Below are 13,525 nucleotides of genomic sequence, written 5' to 3' on the forward strand. Positions count from 1 at the left end.
CTCGGGGGCCCAGCGTGCGAATTCCTCCCCGGGATCCCAAAGAGTCCGAGCGCATGGAATGGAAGACAGGCAGGCGTGATGTGGCCAGAGTGCGAGTCAGACCGCGGAAATGGCGCGCCCTACAGGCTAGAGGAGACCCACGTGCGGGATCCACTCTGACCTCGGCTTCATCTCTGATGCTTTTACTGCTGTTCGCTTCAGCTTTGGAGTCTGAGATATGTGCGGTCCTCACTACGAGACCAGCGGCCTGCACCCGGATTCCAGAGCCTAGGGCCTTTGACCCCTTCCCATCCTATAGCTCCAGATGCTGGAATCCGAGCTCTGATGGGAAAACGCCCTAATGCTGACATCTCTCGCTTAGCACACAGGCAAGAAAATGGGGCAAGACCTCCAAATCCACTCCCTTCCAGCCTCCGAAAAATTCACCCAGGCCTTGACCCTCCACTCCTCCGCTCCCCAGCAGAACGAAAATTTCCTCAGGCACTAGAAAGCCTCATTTATCATTCTCGTGGGGGCTCAAATGACAACGCTTCTTGTCCCAGCACGGCTGTGAATCGGGGCCCTCCACTTCTGCTCCCTTGTCCTTCCTGCGCCCCCTCCCCGCTCCACATCCCTGCCCATAAGGAGACAAGGTGCAACAGCCCGGGAATGAGCAAGCAGGAGAAGTGGCCGAACGGATAAAGGAGGCACTGTTGTGGTTGCCGCAGACGCTGCCCCCATTCAGGGACCGAATTCAAATGGATATTTCCCTCCTCCGCCCAGCTGAACGAGGCTCAATGCCTCAAAGGTGCAGAGCTGCCTCGGTGGACATGCTCTGTGGCTGATATTATAATTTTCATAATGCGCTTTTATGTCGCGCCAGACTCCTCCGGTGAGGAGCCCGCAGAGCTGCTGAAAGGGGCTTTGAGAGGCCCGGGCGCGCGGCTGCTGCGAGCTGCGCGCCCCCCGCCGGCCTGAGTGGCACCGCGTGCCCCTGCCCGGGCGCGGCTCCTGCACTACGGGCGCGCAGGGGGCGGCGGGCTCTGCCCGCACCCCTCATTAGCATGCACCCTGGGTGCGCCCGGCCTGCTCCCGCTGCTTCCAGGACTCTCTGCGCCCCTCCCAGTCTCTGCCATCCGCCTGGGTGCCGAGGTACCTGGCCTCGCTCCTGGTAAAACTCCATTCTGCTCCAGCTCAGGCTTTAGGGAAGGTCAAGGTGTTAAAATGTGAGCAGAACATTCCGGAAGCAGTCGGGGGGCTCGAAGTCTTCGGACCTGAGTGGAGGCTGCTTTCCAAAGGGTCCGAAAGCGAAGGGACCCTTGCTGTGAGGGGTTTGTAGCGAAGGCAGGGATTTGAGTGGGAGCCTCGTCATTGCAACAAGTGAGGTGTACTATTTTGTTCTAAGCACTTAGCAAGTATTAATTACTTAATCCTGGTGATGAGGAAACTGAACAGCAGAGAGGTTAAGTAATTTGTCCAAGGTCGCACAGCTGGTAAGTGGGAGGGTCCAGATTTAAAATAGGTGGCCTCAGAGTCCCTGTGTTTTTAACTGAGCTAATGGCTACTTCCTAATATCTGTTATGTGTTTGGTCACAGCAGTCAGTTCACCAGCAAGCTCATTTGCCAGATGCATAATAGGGAACAGATCAATTGGAGATTAATCAAATCGTATGGTCCTCACCTATACTAAGTTATTAGAGCTGATTGGTATTGGGTAATAGTTCAAATCACCTCTTTTTCCCCCTTCTTTATTACAGCCTCACAGTAGGAATTTGCATGAAATACTTAAAGCCTTTGAGAGCCTAAATCAGACAAATACTTTGCCTTAGTTACCAATAAACACATTAAAAAATAATAAATATGTATCATGGTGAAACTAAAAAAAGAAAGAAAGAAAAAAGGAGAAAACCTGCATTATAAAAGAACTTTCCAAATAAACTCATCGTTTTTATTGGCCCTGGATGGAGAATTTAAAAATACAACTATAACTTAACCTTAACATATAGTAGGCCACGTTATAGGAGACTCCGGGCTACTATTCTTAAATGATCCCCTCCATCAAATTTGGAAATTGTTCATAAGAAATATCACGGAAAAGTTGTAAGACTATAGTTAATTCTGTACCCAATGCCAAAGTTATAAAAAGTTCATCATAATTGCTCTCTTAAGTAGAGAGTCTGCTATTAAGGTTGCCAAATACAAACTTTATTTCTTTTGAAGAGGCCCAGCATGTGTATTGATAACAGAAGAGGACAATCAGTAGATGTTCCCCTAATTCATATTTGTTCAAAAGGCAGACAAGTACCAAATATATATATATATATATAATACACACACACACACAAGCCTCAAATTTTTAAGTAGGAATCAAAGAAACAATGCATCTGCAGCTCGATATACGTGCCATAAGAATGTCTGTCCTGTGAGCAATTCGAGCAATTGCCCCATAAACCCTCTGGGCTATATCATAGCCCCACTTGTCTATGACATTTATCCTTGGCATAGTTAGAGGGACATTATGGTGTTGGCAATGCCCACCATGCACTGGGTAACAGAAATTAACCTCATGCGTTCATCTGCAATAATACAACAAGGTCAGTTAAGAATCAGTGTCAGATTGGGTTTTTATTTATCTATAAAAGCCTTTAGGGCTTAGTCTAAACTTGAAAATATTTATGACCTAGAAACTAGCAATAGATCTGAAAACACAACCCACAGATTCAACCCAAGTGTTATTATATTTTCTTTGCTTCCTTAAACCAGCCTCATTGTTTTTGTTTATGAATCTACTGGTGTAGCCCTGCACATCTAATGGAATGATCCCAAATTACAGCTAAAATCTGTTCTTCCCGATTTGTTGCAGAGCAATGAAAGATAACTACATCTGAAATGGGGAAACAGCAGCTGCTCATACATTTCTTCATTAAATAAACATCAAGATACCTGCTGATTGAAGCCATTTTGGGGTTTGGATGTGAATGGCTCTTTAAAACCCTTCCCATATGTTAGCCTCTATTAAATTCAACAACTTTGCTCTGGCTGCCTCTAAATCAGAGGTTATTAAATCCTTATTAAAACTTGAAAATGTTCTGAAGTAAAATTGTATTGCACACTTGCAAAGAAGTGATAAAGAGCCATTTTTAGCAAGCAATTTTTAAAATTATACACAGTAGAATGGGGACCAGAGGTCAAATCGCTCAGAACATTCATGATACCCACCTAGATGGCTTTTGTTTAAACTACGAAGCTAAATGAGAAGAGAAAATAGATTTGGTTTAAATTACTTACTTTCTATTACCTCTTAAACCCTCTCAAAAGTCTTAGTAAACCAAATCATCTTGACAAATTGTAAGATGTGACAATAACTACCAAGATAATCACTGTCAAAGAGGAGTTGACGATAGCAAGTTAATGAATGTCATTATTGATAATAAGAAGAATATTATCACTACTTATTGTGCAAGTTAACATAAGCTTTAAAATTTTTTTGAAAAGTATAATTGATAATCATAAAATTATGGACTTATGTCAAATGATGGATTAAAATGTTGAAATTTTAGGATATGAAGTACTAGGATATTAGGATATAAAGTGAAACCTATAAGGATTGCTTAGGATGTGCATGGTAGTTACTGAGAGAAGCATAAGATGGCATGAATTACATAATAATGTCAGGATTTATCTATAGGCAGGCTGGAAAACTGGGGCTCCAGATACCTTCTTTTCCACTCACCTGGGTTGTTTATTTCCCCTCTTTGTATGTAAGGACACAGCCCTCACAGGTTTTGGGGTTTTGGTTTTGTTTTTGTTTTTTGTTGTTGTTGTTGTTGTTGTTTTGGAACATTTTCATTTCCTTCATTTTATTGTAAGTAAGGAAATAGAAATGGAAATAGAAATACTCAGGGAACTATCCAGATAATTCTCAAGAACAAAAATCTTCCATGAAAGGAGAACTGTAGCCTAACTCCCCAAATGGGCTGCTGGCATTGATTTAACTGACCTTGTGCTTCCTTCGGCCTGTGCAGGCATTAGCTTATTAAAGGCATGCTGTAAGTGGGAGGAGGATGCTGCTAGAACTGGATGTAAATGCCTTTGGGGAATCTTTTCTGTCTTCCTCTTTCTTTTTTTCTTTCTTTCTTTCTTTCTTTCTTTCTTTCTTTCTTTCTTTCTTTCTCTCTCTCTCTCTCTCTCTCCCTCCTTCTTTCTTTCTTTCTTTCTCTCTTTCTTTCTTTCTTTCTCTTTCTTTGGTATTTTGTTGTTCGTTTGTTTCTAGTGCATATGGGAAACAAAATTAAGGAAGCAGTCCCTGATTGAGTAACTTACAGATGATAAGGAACAGAAGAGGAGGAGGGGAAAAAGCTACAGGTGCACTGCCATGAGTACATTATGACCACCATTTTACCTGTGCAGATTTAGTTTTCCCATCTAAAAAATGGGAAGTCACACTGATCCAGATATTCCTTCTCTGGCCTACATTTCTGAGGCTTAGGAGAACCAGCACCTGACAGAGCCCAAATTACTTCATCCTTGGTCACAGACTCAAATATATGTTTCCAGAATGTCATTTCAAATCTGAAGCTTTAAGTTTATGCCTCACTATTGGTCCTTTGCACTATATTTATGGAACACCGTGCACTACATATAACTGCTTGACATTTTTCTGTTAATTAACAGGGCCTGTGCTCTCACCAACAATGACAGTAATCAAATGGCTGTTACTGTATGTACCAAACATGTTAAAATTCCAAAACAAAAATTTTATAAGTGACCTTGCAGTGTGGTAAATTGATTTCTGAAAGAAGCTGTGTCAAACAGACTTCAAATGGTTTACAAAATTCTACCATTTCTTTTTTAATATAATGATTTCAGATAAGCTTTTATGATTTATCCTGATGGGAAGTGACTAACAAAATTCAACTTTTGGTTTTTCTATTCTACTTGCCCCCATCCCTCTTACTTACTAAATAGATTGCATGGATACCACAGATGTGTCTAAAACGAATAGCAGGAGTGAAAAAGAAAGAGAGGGCAATAGGAAGACTATTAACTCTATTCAAATATGTTTTGTTTTAGATAATTATAATAATTATGCTTTCTACCTTCATAAATTTGCTGTTTGCAATGGTCTTCTTGAAATAGAGAAAATGCTTCAAAAATTAAATTGTCACTTAATAGATGTTTTTCACCATATAAAGTGTAAAATTGATAATAAAATTGCAGTGAAAGAATGAGATAAAGGGTCATTCAGACAGCTATATGCTAAGTTAAAATATTTAGTACTCAACAGCAAGATTTATTAAAGACAAATGAGAGGTGAGAATTGTTGCTGAATCCCCAATTGCTATTTTAAATCTTACATGGTGAGTGTATGTCCAAAAACTGCAAATTATTTTAGCTAATAAAGAGTGCTTAAATAACTGTAGCCACAGCTACATGCTTCATTCAAAACTAATAAAGCCAGTAAGTTAATAACAGTAATTAACTCCCACTGCACTATAGTCTCTTCTATAGATGCTTTGTAACATACAGTTGATATTTAAGGAGTTTGGAAAAGCAAAACACAGAAAAAGAGATGATGGGCATGCGATGGATATGGGAGGAAAATCTTATATCAAGAAAAATAAATGTGTCTGCTGCATAATTGTGTATGCCCCCACAAGATCTATGAGTTTATGAGAACACAGCAGATCATTAATTCATAAATAACCAAGAATGGCAAGCATAGTTTCTCCACGAAGAACCAGTAATTCTTCAAGAGCCTTTTAAAATACCTGGCTAACTAAAACATTGACTGAAAGGACTATCAAGATGAAAACATTTTGAGGAGGAGGATCAAGAAGATTCAAAAGATGGGGAATTAAACTGAGGCAGTCAGTAAGAAGTGACATGTGATATATGCTGAATACACAGCATAAAATGTTCTTATTCATCAGAAATTATTTCAGCTAACATTTTGAAAGGTCTCTGGAGGTAGTGGGTTAAATGTCATATTGGGATTTCTTTTTGCTATTTTTTTTTTAGGATTTCCTTTTATTCACCTTATACAAAAGGCCATTCGTCAAGTTCAAGAATAGGAAGGACACAGTGTCAGTAGGCTGTTGTTGTTGTTGTTTTCGTTAAGAAAGTGAGTTTACATCCCAGCATGGTGCCCAAAATGGTGTCCAAAGTGCCTCAAGAGCAACCGCAGAGCAAATGGAATTTCTACAGGAACTCAAGGGCTACTGAAACCAGTCTATATGCAGAGAATTATCTAGATCGGACCCATATCCTATTGATTTGAGCAATAAAAGAAAAAAAAAAAAAACCTTTATTTTCTTGTGTATTTTGTGCGACGCACACACACAACAAGGAAAAAGGACTCAAACAAAACACACTTAGCAACTCCATGGGGAAAAAGGTCAGGTTACTATTGACAAGTATGTAAAGACACCTCCTAAACCATGGGAAAACATGTAGAAATCGTTTCGACTCACTGCATTCAGAACCCATGGAAGGGAATCACAAAACTGCACTTTGGCATTGTTGGCCTGAAAGGATATCTATTTATCATCTTATAAGACAGCTCGAATGATCTTTATCTACTTTGCCCACTTTCTGACCCAAATTCAGGGTTTTTATGGAAAATTGCAGTCAGTTTGATTGATGAAATCCAAAGATGTCTAAAATGGCACCAAAGATCTCCAACTGTGCAGACTCCAACCGAGGACTTCAATGTTGGCATTGTTCCTGAAGAAATAAAAAAAAGAAAAAGAAAAAGTTGAGAAAAACAGGCAAAAGTTAGGGAATTTCTGCTTTAAAAACTTCAAATTTCAATGAAGATCCCCAAACCCATTATCCCTGTTCACACGTGCGAACTGGGGGGACATCAAAGTATTTCCCACACATCACAACAAAACCGGGTTCCTCTTGAACCAACAAACCTTTTTTGTAACCGGCTGAATGGCTGTATCTACGGAGCCAGCAGGTTGCAGAAAGGCGTTCGCAGGGTGGAGGAGCGGGTAGTTGGGGAACCGGGCGCGCCTGATGGGGCGCAGGAAGGAAAAACTGATCGACGCAATGGCCCCTGCCACCGGCCATTTGGGGCTTTCAAACGCCCTAACGAGGAGTCCGAGCTGCCACTGAAAGCCTCCCTGTTCCTGGGCAGGGCAGCCAGAGTGCCCTCCCTCTCCTTTCCCAGCCTCCCGGCGGCGCCACCATTAACCCGGAGCCAGACCCAGGCGGAGGCCCCGGCGCCGAGGCCCGCGGAAGCAAGAGACAGCCTGATAGTCTTCTAAACCCAGTCCAGTTCCGAGGACGACGCATTATAGTGGAATATTGTCACCTGCCTAATTGTTCTAAGCGGGCTCCTGCCCCTCCCCGTTTAGTAATAATAGCTTAAGCGCTCTTCCTCCCCGGTTACCAGGCCCTGGAGCTGATGAATGAACCCCCTCGTAGGGGAAAATCTTGGGAGCTGTCTTCTGTCCTATTACCCAAGGGGGCCGGCTATAAATCTTCCTTCATTTTAACCACATTTACCCTCATCCTCCTCCAGGCTAGGGATGCTGCGTTAAGATTGCACTGATGTGCCAACGCTCTGGACCAGCTGCTCCTAAATACAGACAGGTCCTTGTCAATTAAGGCTTTGAGAAGCAGGTCCTCGGGCCCCGGGGCATTGGAGCAGCCAGCAGCGTGCAGCCCCCACAATTAGTATCCATTTGGAAGGGACCTTCAGGGCACAAATGCACAGGCAAAGGAAGAATCAAAACACCAGGCAACTTCAATTCTGGAAATTGGTCTTGTAAGTGTTGTGAAACTGAACAGACGGCCCCCAAGAAGGGAGCTAAGATTTCTGGTGCGAGATGGGCCTCTCCTGCCCCCCTTCTCAAGATCATCCCTTTGTTTTGTTTCAAGCCAGGCAGTAGATTGAGTTTGTGGATAGGTTTAAGGGGAAAGAAAGATAAATGAATACATTCATTTGCCCATTTCAAGCTGAAGTTGTCTTTTGTGGCCACCTCAAGCAGCTGGTCAATCCTGCCCAGACCCTGGCCTTTGGCCCAGGGGGCGCTGGACAAGACAGGCGCTCCAAGGAGAAGAGCTGCGATGTACCAGGTCAGTGAGGCCATTCCGCTGGTGGGCCAGGCAGAACATTAGCAGCTAAACAAAACCCAAAAGGCCCAGGGGGCCTGGGGCACCACTAGGGAAGGTGTTTGTTGAAGCAATTAGGCGCAGTTGGTAGTTAGGGGCGGAGAAGAGGGCAGAGCTTGTGACACAGGGCAACTTAGCTGGACAGCAAGGGTGGACATTCAGAGGACATCACTGTTTAAGAATGTGTGACCCCACCAAGTTCAAGAACAGAGCAAACAGCACGGGCCATTAGGGACAGCCGTCAAACGGATGGCAACAAAGCCAAGAGGGGCATTGAGAAAAATCTTTCAATATTAAATATGGAAAAGTATTGGGGACCAGGGCAGAGGGTCAATGAAAGTCAACAAGAGTGTAGGCTTAATGAGATAAAGAATTTAATATCAAAAATGCATAAATCTGCAAGGCAGGCAACCCCATAATAGAGATAAAAGAACCAGTTCAGTCAACATTCTGTGATAATGGCACCATAATAGATAGCATCAGGTTGTTAACATTGAACACAAAAGTTAAGAGAATGAAAGGAAAGGCAGCTCCCTTAATTGAGAACCTGCTAGAAGATCTCCACAGGCCAAATGGGGTGAATGCCTTGCTAGCTGCTTTGCCAACGTTCTGAGCATCAGGAGAAAGGTGGGCCTTGTTTATCTTGAGGTTTCCTCCCCACCCAACTTTCCCCCTTCCAAGGCTTCCCCATGAGAGGCGCACATTTTCTCTATAAGAGTCAAAGTCCTTTCTCTCAAAACACATTATTTTCCTTCACCCGTTTCAGCAAGGAGATAAAGCTTCTTTTAAAAGTAACTTCACCTCCCTAACCTAAGTAAGCTAACAAAGTTCTTAGCAAGGAGTATATTATAAAAAGAACAGTTTGAGTTTTGTTTTATTTTTCCTGCTAAGAAGAAAAACATGTTTTTCTTTAGAAGGGAGGATCAGCCAAAAAACTTCAAAAGACCTTTTCACTTTCCTCACTTTTTTCCAATCAATAGTAAATCTTATTTTCAAGGAATCTTCCAAGCAACAGAGTCCTTAAAATGCATTGAAGCTTACTGAAGCAAGTATTTCTGCTGTATGTGCCAGATATCTCTGGGACTTCACCTGTATATGAAAAAGACCGTCTCTTTAGTATCCACAGGTAGATGATGAAAATTAAGGAGAGAATGTCCTACCCTGACAGCAGCACAGCAAGTAGTATGTCATTCCAGTTGTGTACATCTGCTGCCCAAGACTCTAATTGTTGCCGCACCAAAAGAAAGGGGAAACCTACCTTCCCGGCACTCATTTATGGGTGCCTTCTACAGAGTGGATTCATAGCTTCTTGTTTGTATTTTTAATTTCCATGATACTTGTTAGTTTTCAAAACACATTTACATGCATTATCAGAGTTGATCCTCACAACTATTTTGTAGAGTGAATAGTGCAGACATTATTATTCCCATTGTCTATGAGAGGAAGCAGATTCAGAAATATCAAATAAGCCAACCAACTTTACTAAATCAATGACAGTCCGATTTCTAACCTAGTGTGTGTTTTACATCTTCCCTGTACTTTGTCCTTCATGATTTGGAATTGGAAGTTCAGAGGCACGGTCAGAAACTGTTATCTCCCTCAAACCTATGCAGGCACTTTGATGTTCATGCCTGTGTGGGCTGTGAATAGTGCCTGTTTTAGTACACCTAGAGGACTTAGGGGACCTGCAGAGCATCCATCCAATGCCCTCATTTCACAGAAGACAAAACTGAGGCTCAAGAGTCCTTCAGTTCCTGACCAAGGTCCCCAAATCAGGAGCTGGTAAATCTAGGCTGAACCAAAATCCCGTAGTCCCACAAACAAGTTACATCAGAAACCCTTCAGTACCTGATTTTCTGTGTTTTGTTTGTTTGTTTTGTTTTTCTTTCTTTATTTTAATCTCATATGGGACTATCTCCTCACAAACATTTTTGGACTCAATTAAAGAATGACTAATGGCTAGTAAATGAGTAGATGGGATTAGGGAGACTAATCAAAGAGACACCAGCTTGGACCTACCTCCAATGACATTGAGAGTGATAATGTGAAAACCATACTGCAGACTTTTTTTTTTTTTTTTTTTTTTTGAGACAAACTTTTGCTCTGTTGCCCAGGCTAGAGTGCAGTGGCTCCATCTCAGCTCACTGCAACCTTTGCCTCCAAGGTTCTCCTGCCTCAGCCTCCTGAGTAGCTGGGATTACAGGCATGCACCACCGTACCCAGCTAATTTTTTGTATTTTTAGTAGAGATGGGTTTCGCCATGTTGGCCAAGCTGGTCTCAAACTCCTGACCTCGGGTGATCCGCCTGCCTCAGCCTCCCAAAGTGCGGGAATTACAGGCATGAGCCACCTCGTTAAAAAAAAAAAAAAAAGGGAAAAAATGTGTTATAAGAAAAACTGGCCCCAGAGTTTTGGAATCCTGAAATTACTGTTTGTTTTGACTTGATATGATATAGCTGCTAAGTCAAGGTCTTGTTGCTGCAACTGCTGCTTCCCTCACCCTTGAACAAGGAAAGCCCAGGCCACAGGGCCTGTGTTCGAGGGAGCTTACTTTGGCCAGGCCCAGCCTCAGCTCTTCCCATATTGCTCTGCGGATGGAGACATCAGGGACAGTTAGGGGCCCAAACCTATCAGGGGTCTTATCCAAGGGTTATACACATCACACTTGGGAGTCACTCTGGCCGTCTGACTTCTAAGAGCCTTTCCGTCTCTAAATTCTGAGATCCTGTCCTGATCTTCTGACTTGTAGCCACCTGGGACTAAGTAGGAAGGAGATGACTGGTAGGAAGGCTGCTGCAGGTAATGCTACCCACCCCCCCACCTAGAGGACGCCTTGGAGAGCAAAGCTGGCTCTGGCATCCCCAGGCCTATGCCAGCTATAGTGACCAGACCAGGCAATTTCCACAGAATCCTCTGAATCATTCCCATCCTCTTTCCACCATCAGCTCCCTCCTGTCTTGGCACCTCGTGATAGCAGTGCCTGGTGCCAGTTTGGCACTTCCAGGGCTCACCCCCTCCTAACCTTGCCAGATCAGGTCAGCGAGACAGCACATGTGGGGCACCTGGCTGCCTCTGCCAACTGGCCTCCTCCCCTAGCTGCACCCTTAGACAGCCAGGACCAAGCAGGGGATCAGCACTCTTGAGAGCTGCTGTCCTCTCTCTTCACCCTTTTGGCCCCCACTCCCACCCCAGCTATCAGGGGAGACGATTTTGGAGACCTGACCACTTCCTGGAGCACCAAGTGTCTGTAGGCCACCTTGTAAAACTCAGGACTCCCGAAACAGCACACTTGTGCCTGCAGCATAAACAGGGAGAAACATGTCTTCCCAGAAGGGAATTGTCCTCCACGATTTGGAAGGACAGTGTGAATTCCAACATATACCAGAACCCAAACTAGAGGTGAATAAGACGGGGCTAGAATATACAGTCTTAAAAGCTTTTTTTTTTTTTTTTTTTTTTTTTTTTTTTTTTTTTTTCCTGTAGAAAAATGTAAGTTAACTAAATGCAACAAAAGATTTTCCGCGGGTTCAGGGGGTCAAGCAGATGTAGACAAGCGTAGGGGAGTTATTTATGTCAAGTTGGGTTATTGTAAAAGCGAGAGAGAGAATCACCCAGGCGGCTTAGGCAGCCAGTGGGCCAGTGGGCCTGCATGCCGGGGTCAGGGTGGCAGGGCAGTGTGTCCATCCTGGCGGGACAGTAATTGCCCCGGGTCTGACACGACGCCGGGGGCTCAGGGCGCCTCCATCCATCTCCATCCAGTTAGCGACGCGCCCCCCGACCGGGCGGGTGGCCCGGCTTGGACCTCAGCTTCGAATAATGAGAACAATTGTCTCCCCGCCTGGCATAGACCTCCGCCACTCCTCCGGGTTCGCTGCCCCTCTCATTTCTCCAGCGCTGCTTGTTCCCCAGCCTTGGCGATGGGGATCGGGTGAGAGGTCAGCTCCAGATCCAGTGGCCCTGAGCTCAGAGAGCAGCGAAGTCAGGGTGCCCCAGGAGGAGATCCAAGCCTCGGCCCCCACTGCCCTCCGCTCTGCCTCTGCCCGCCACTAACCTACCTCTTTTTCCACCTGCCCAGCGAATCCAGCTGCCCGGCCTTCCCCTCCCATCCAAGAATCCCCGGCTCCTGCCTCTAGAATTTTCCACCAGCGCTGGGGGCTGTTAAAGATTCTGCTCCCCTCTGACAATTTAATAGTCCCAAGTCATCATCTGCGTGACACTGGCCATCTATCTTCTCCCAGGGGAGGACAAAGCGGGGCCTCCCGGACTCCAGGCCTCTCCCTCCCCAGCTCTTTCTATTTTGGGACAGCCTCACCACAATGGCGTCCTTATAAACCATAATGGCGATGTTTATGAAGGCCGCAATACCAGTGTATGAAGACAATTTTATGCCTAATTAGAAAATGATGTAACTCGAGAGAAGACAAAGGGAAGCTGTCCCCCTCCCGTTTCTCTTTCTTCAATCACACCCCCTCCCCAAATTTCCTAGGGCCGAACCCCTTGTGAGTGCTTAGGGCTGAAGGACTCTGTTTTGACAGTAGCTGGGCTCCCCGCGCCCCGCTGGCCCTGGCCGCGTGACAGGAGGCGGCAGGCACGTCCCACGGCTCAGGGCGAACGCTTGGGAAGGGGATAGAGGGAGGTCGCCGCGGGGAGGGGGACAGAGGCAGGCACAGAGTCCTAAAGAGATTTGAGACTCGCGCTCCTGCACTTTCTATCCCACGCGGCCCCATCCGAGGGGACCTCACCCCTGGGAAGACTCCAATAAATGCAACCCGGCGCCACTCGATTCCGGGATAATTTTTAATATATATGCAATAAATGTTCACTTTGTTAGATTGAATGACAGACAATAATATCGGCAAATCTTCATATCCATCCATTACCAGCAAATGAGCCACACAAAGGACAGATTTGCTTTTGATTAATTTATTTGCAGACTCGGGTTGATAAAGCAATAACTATTTGGTTAAACTTGACATTTGGTCTTCAGGGGGTTATCAGACAAATCTCTGTCGCTCGGAAGAGATAATAAAGCTGTTTAAAGGGGATTAATTATTAATTGGCTGCAATTAATTTCCCCCCTTTGCTCGGCTGCTGCCACAATTCGCATCCCTCACCCACAAACAAAAGACAGAGGTTTGCCCTCCTCCCCACCCACTGACCTGGGGCGACGAGGGGATCCCCAGAGCCCTGAGTGAAGATGTGATCTCTTGCACCCGGTTATTCCAGTGCAGACTATTTTAATGAACCCTTGGCAAAACCTGACCATGTCTGTCCCCAGCAGCTTTTCTGGAGTCGAGGGTGTGATTAAGCATCAATTTGAGGGTCGTGGATTCGGAGCTGATTTTCTAGTCTCAATATTTCTGGTTATAAGGACATCAGCTCACACCCGTTGTTATATCTAAATCCACACTCCCCAACTTGTT

The 13,525-nt window shown here is 44.6% G+C and overlaps 1 long non-coding RNA gene across 1 annotated transcript in view; it reads right to left on the reverse strand.

The window, feature by feature from the left end:
• Positions 1–6,365: 6,365 nt before the first annotated feature.
• The window catches only part of LOC106998296 (uncharacterized), a 10,928-nt gene continuing 3,768 nt past the window's right edge, over positions 6,366–13,525 (reverse strand). Inside the window, exon 2 of the long non-coding RNA XR_013417509.1 lies at positions 6,366–6,705. This is a non-coding gene — a long non-coding RNA (uncharacterized LOC106998296). The remainder of the gene's footprint in view (positions 6,706–13,525) is intronic.

Source organism: Macaca mulatta, chromosome 5 (assembly GCF_049350105.2).
Source record: "Macaca mulatta isolate MMU2019108-1 chromosome 5, T2T-MMU8v2.0, whole genome shotgun sequence".
Taxonomy (NCBI): domain Eukaryota; kingdom Metazoa; phylum Chordata; class Mammalia; order Primates; family Cercopithecidae; genus Macaca; species Macaca mulatta.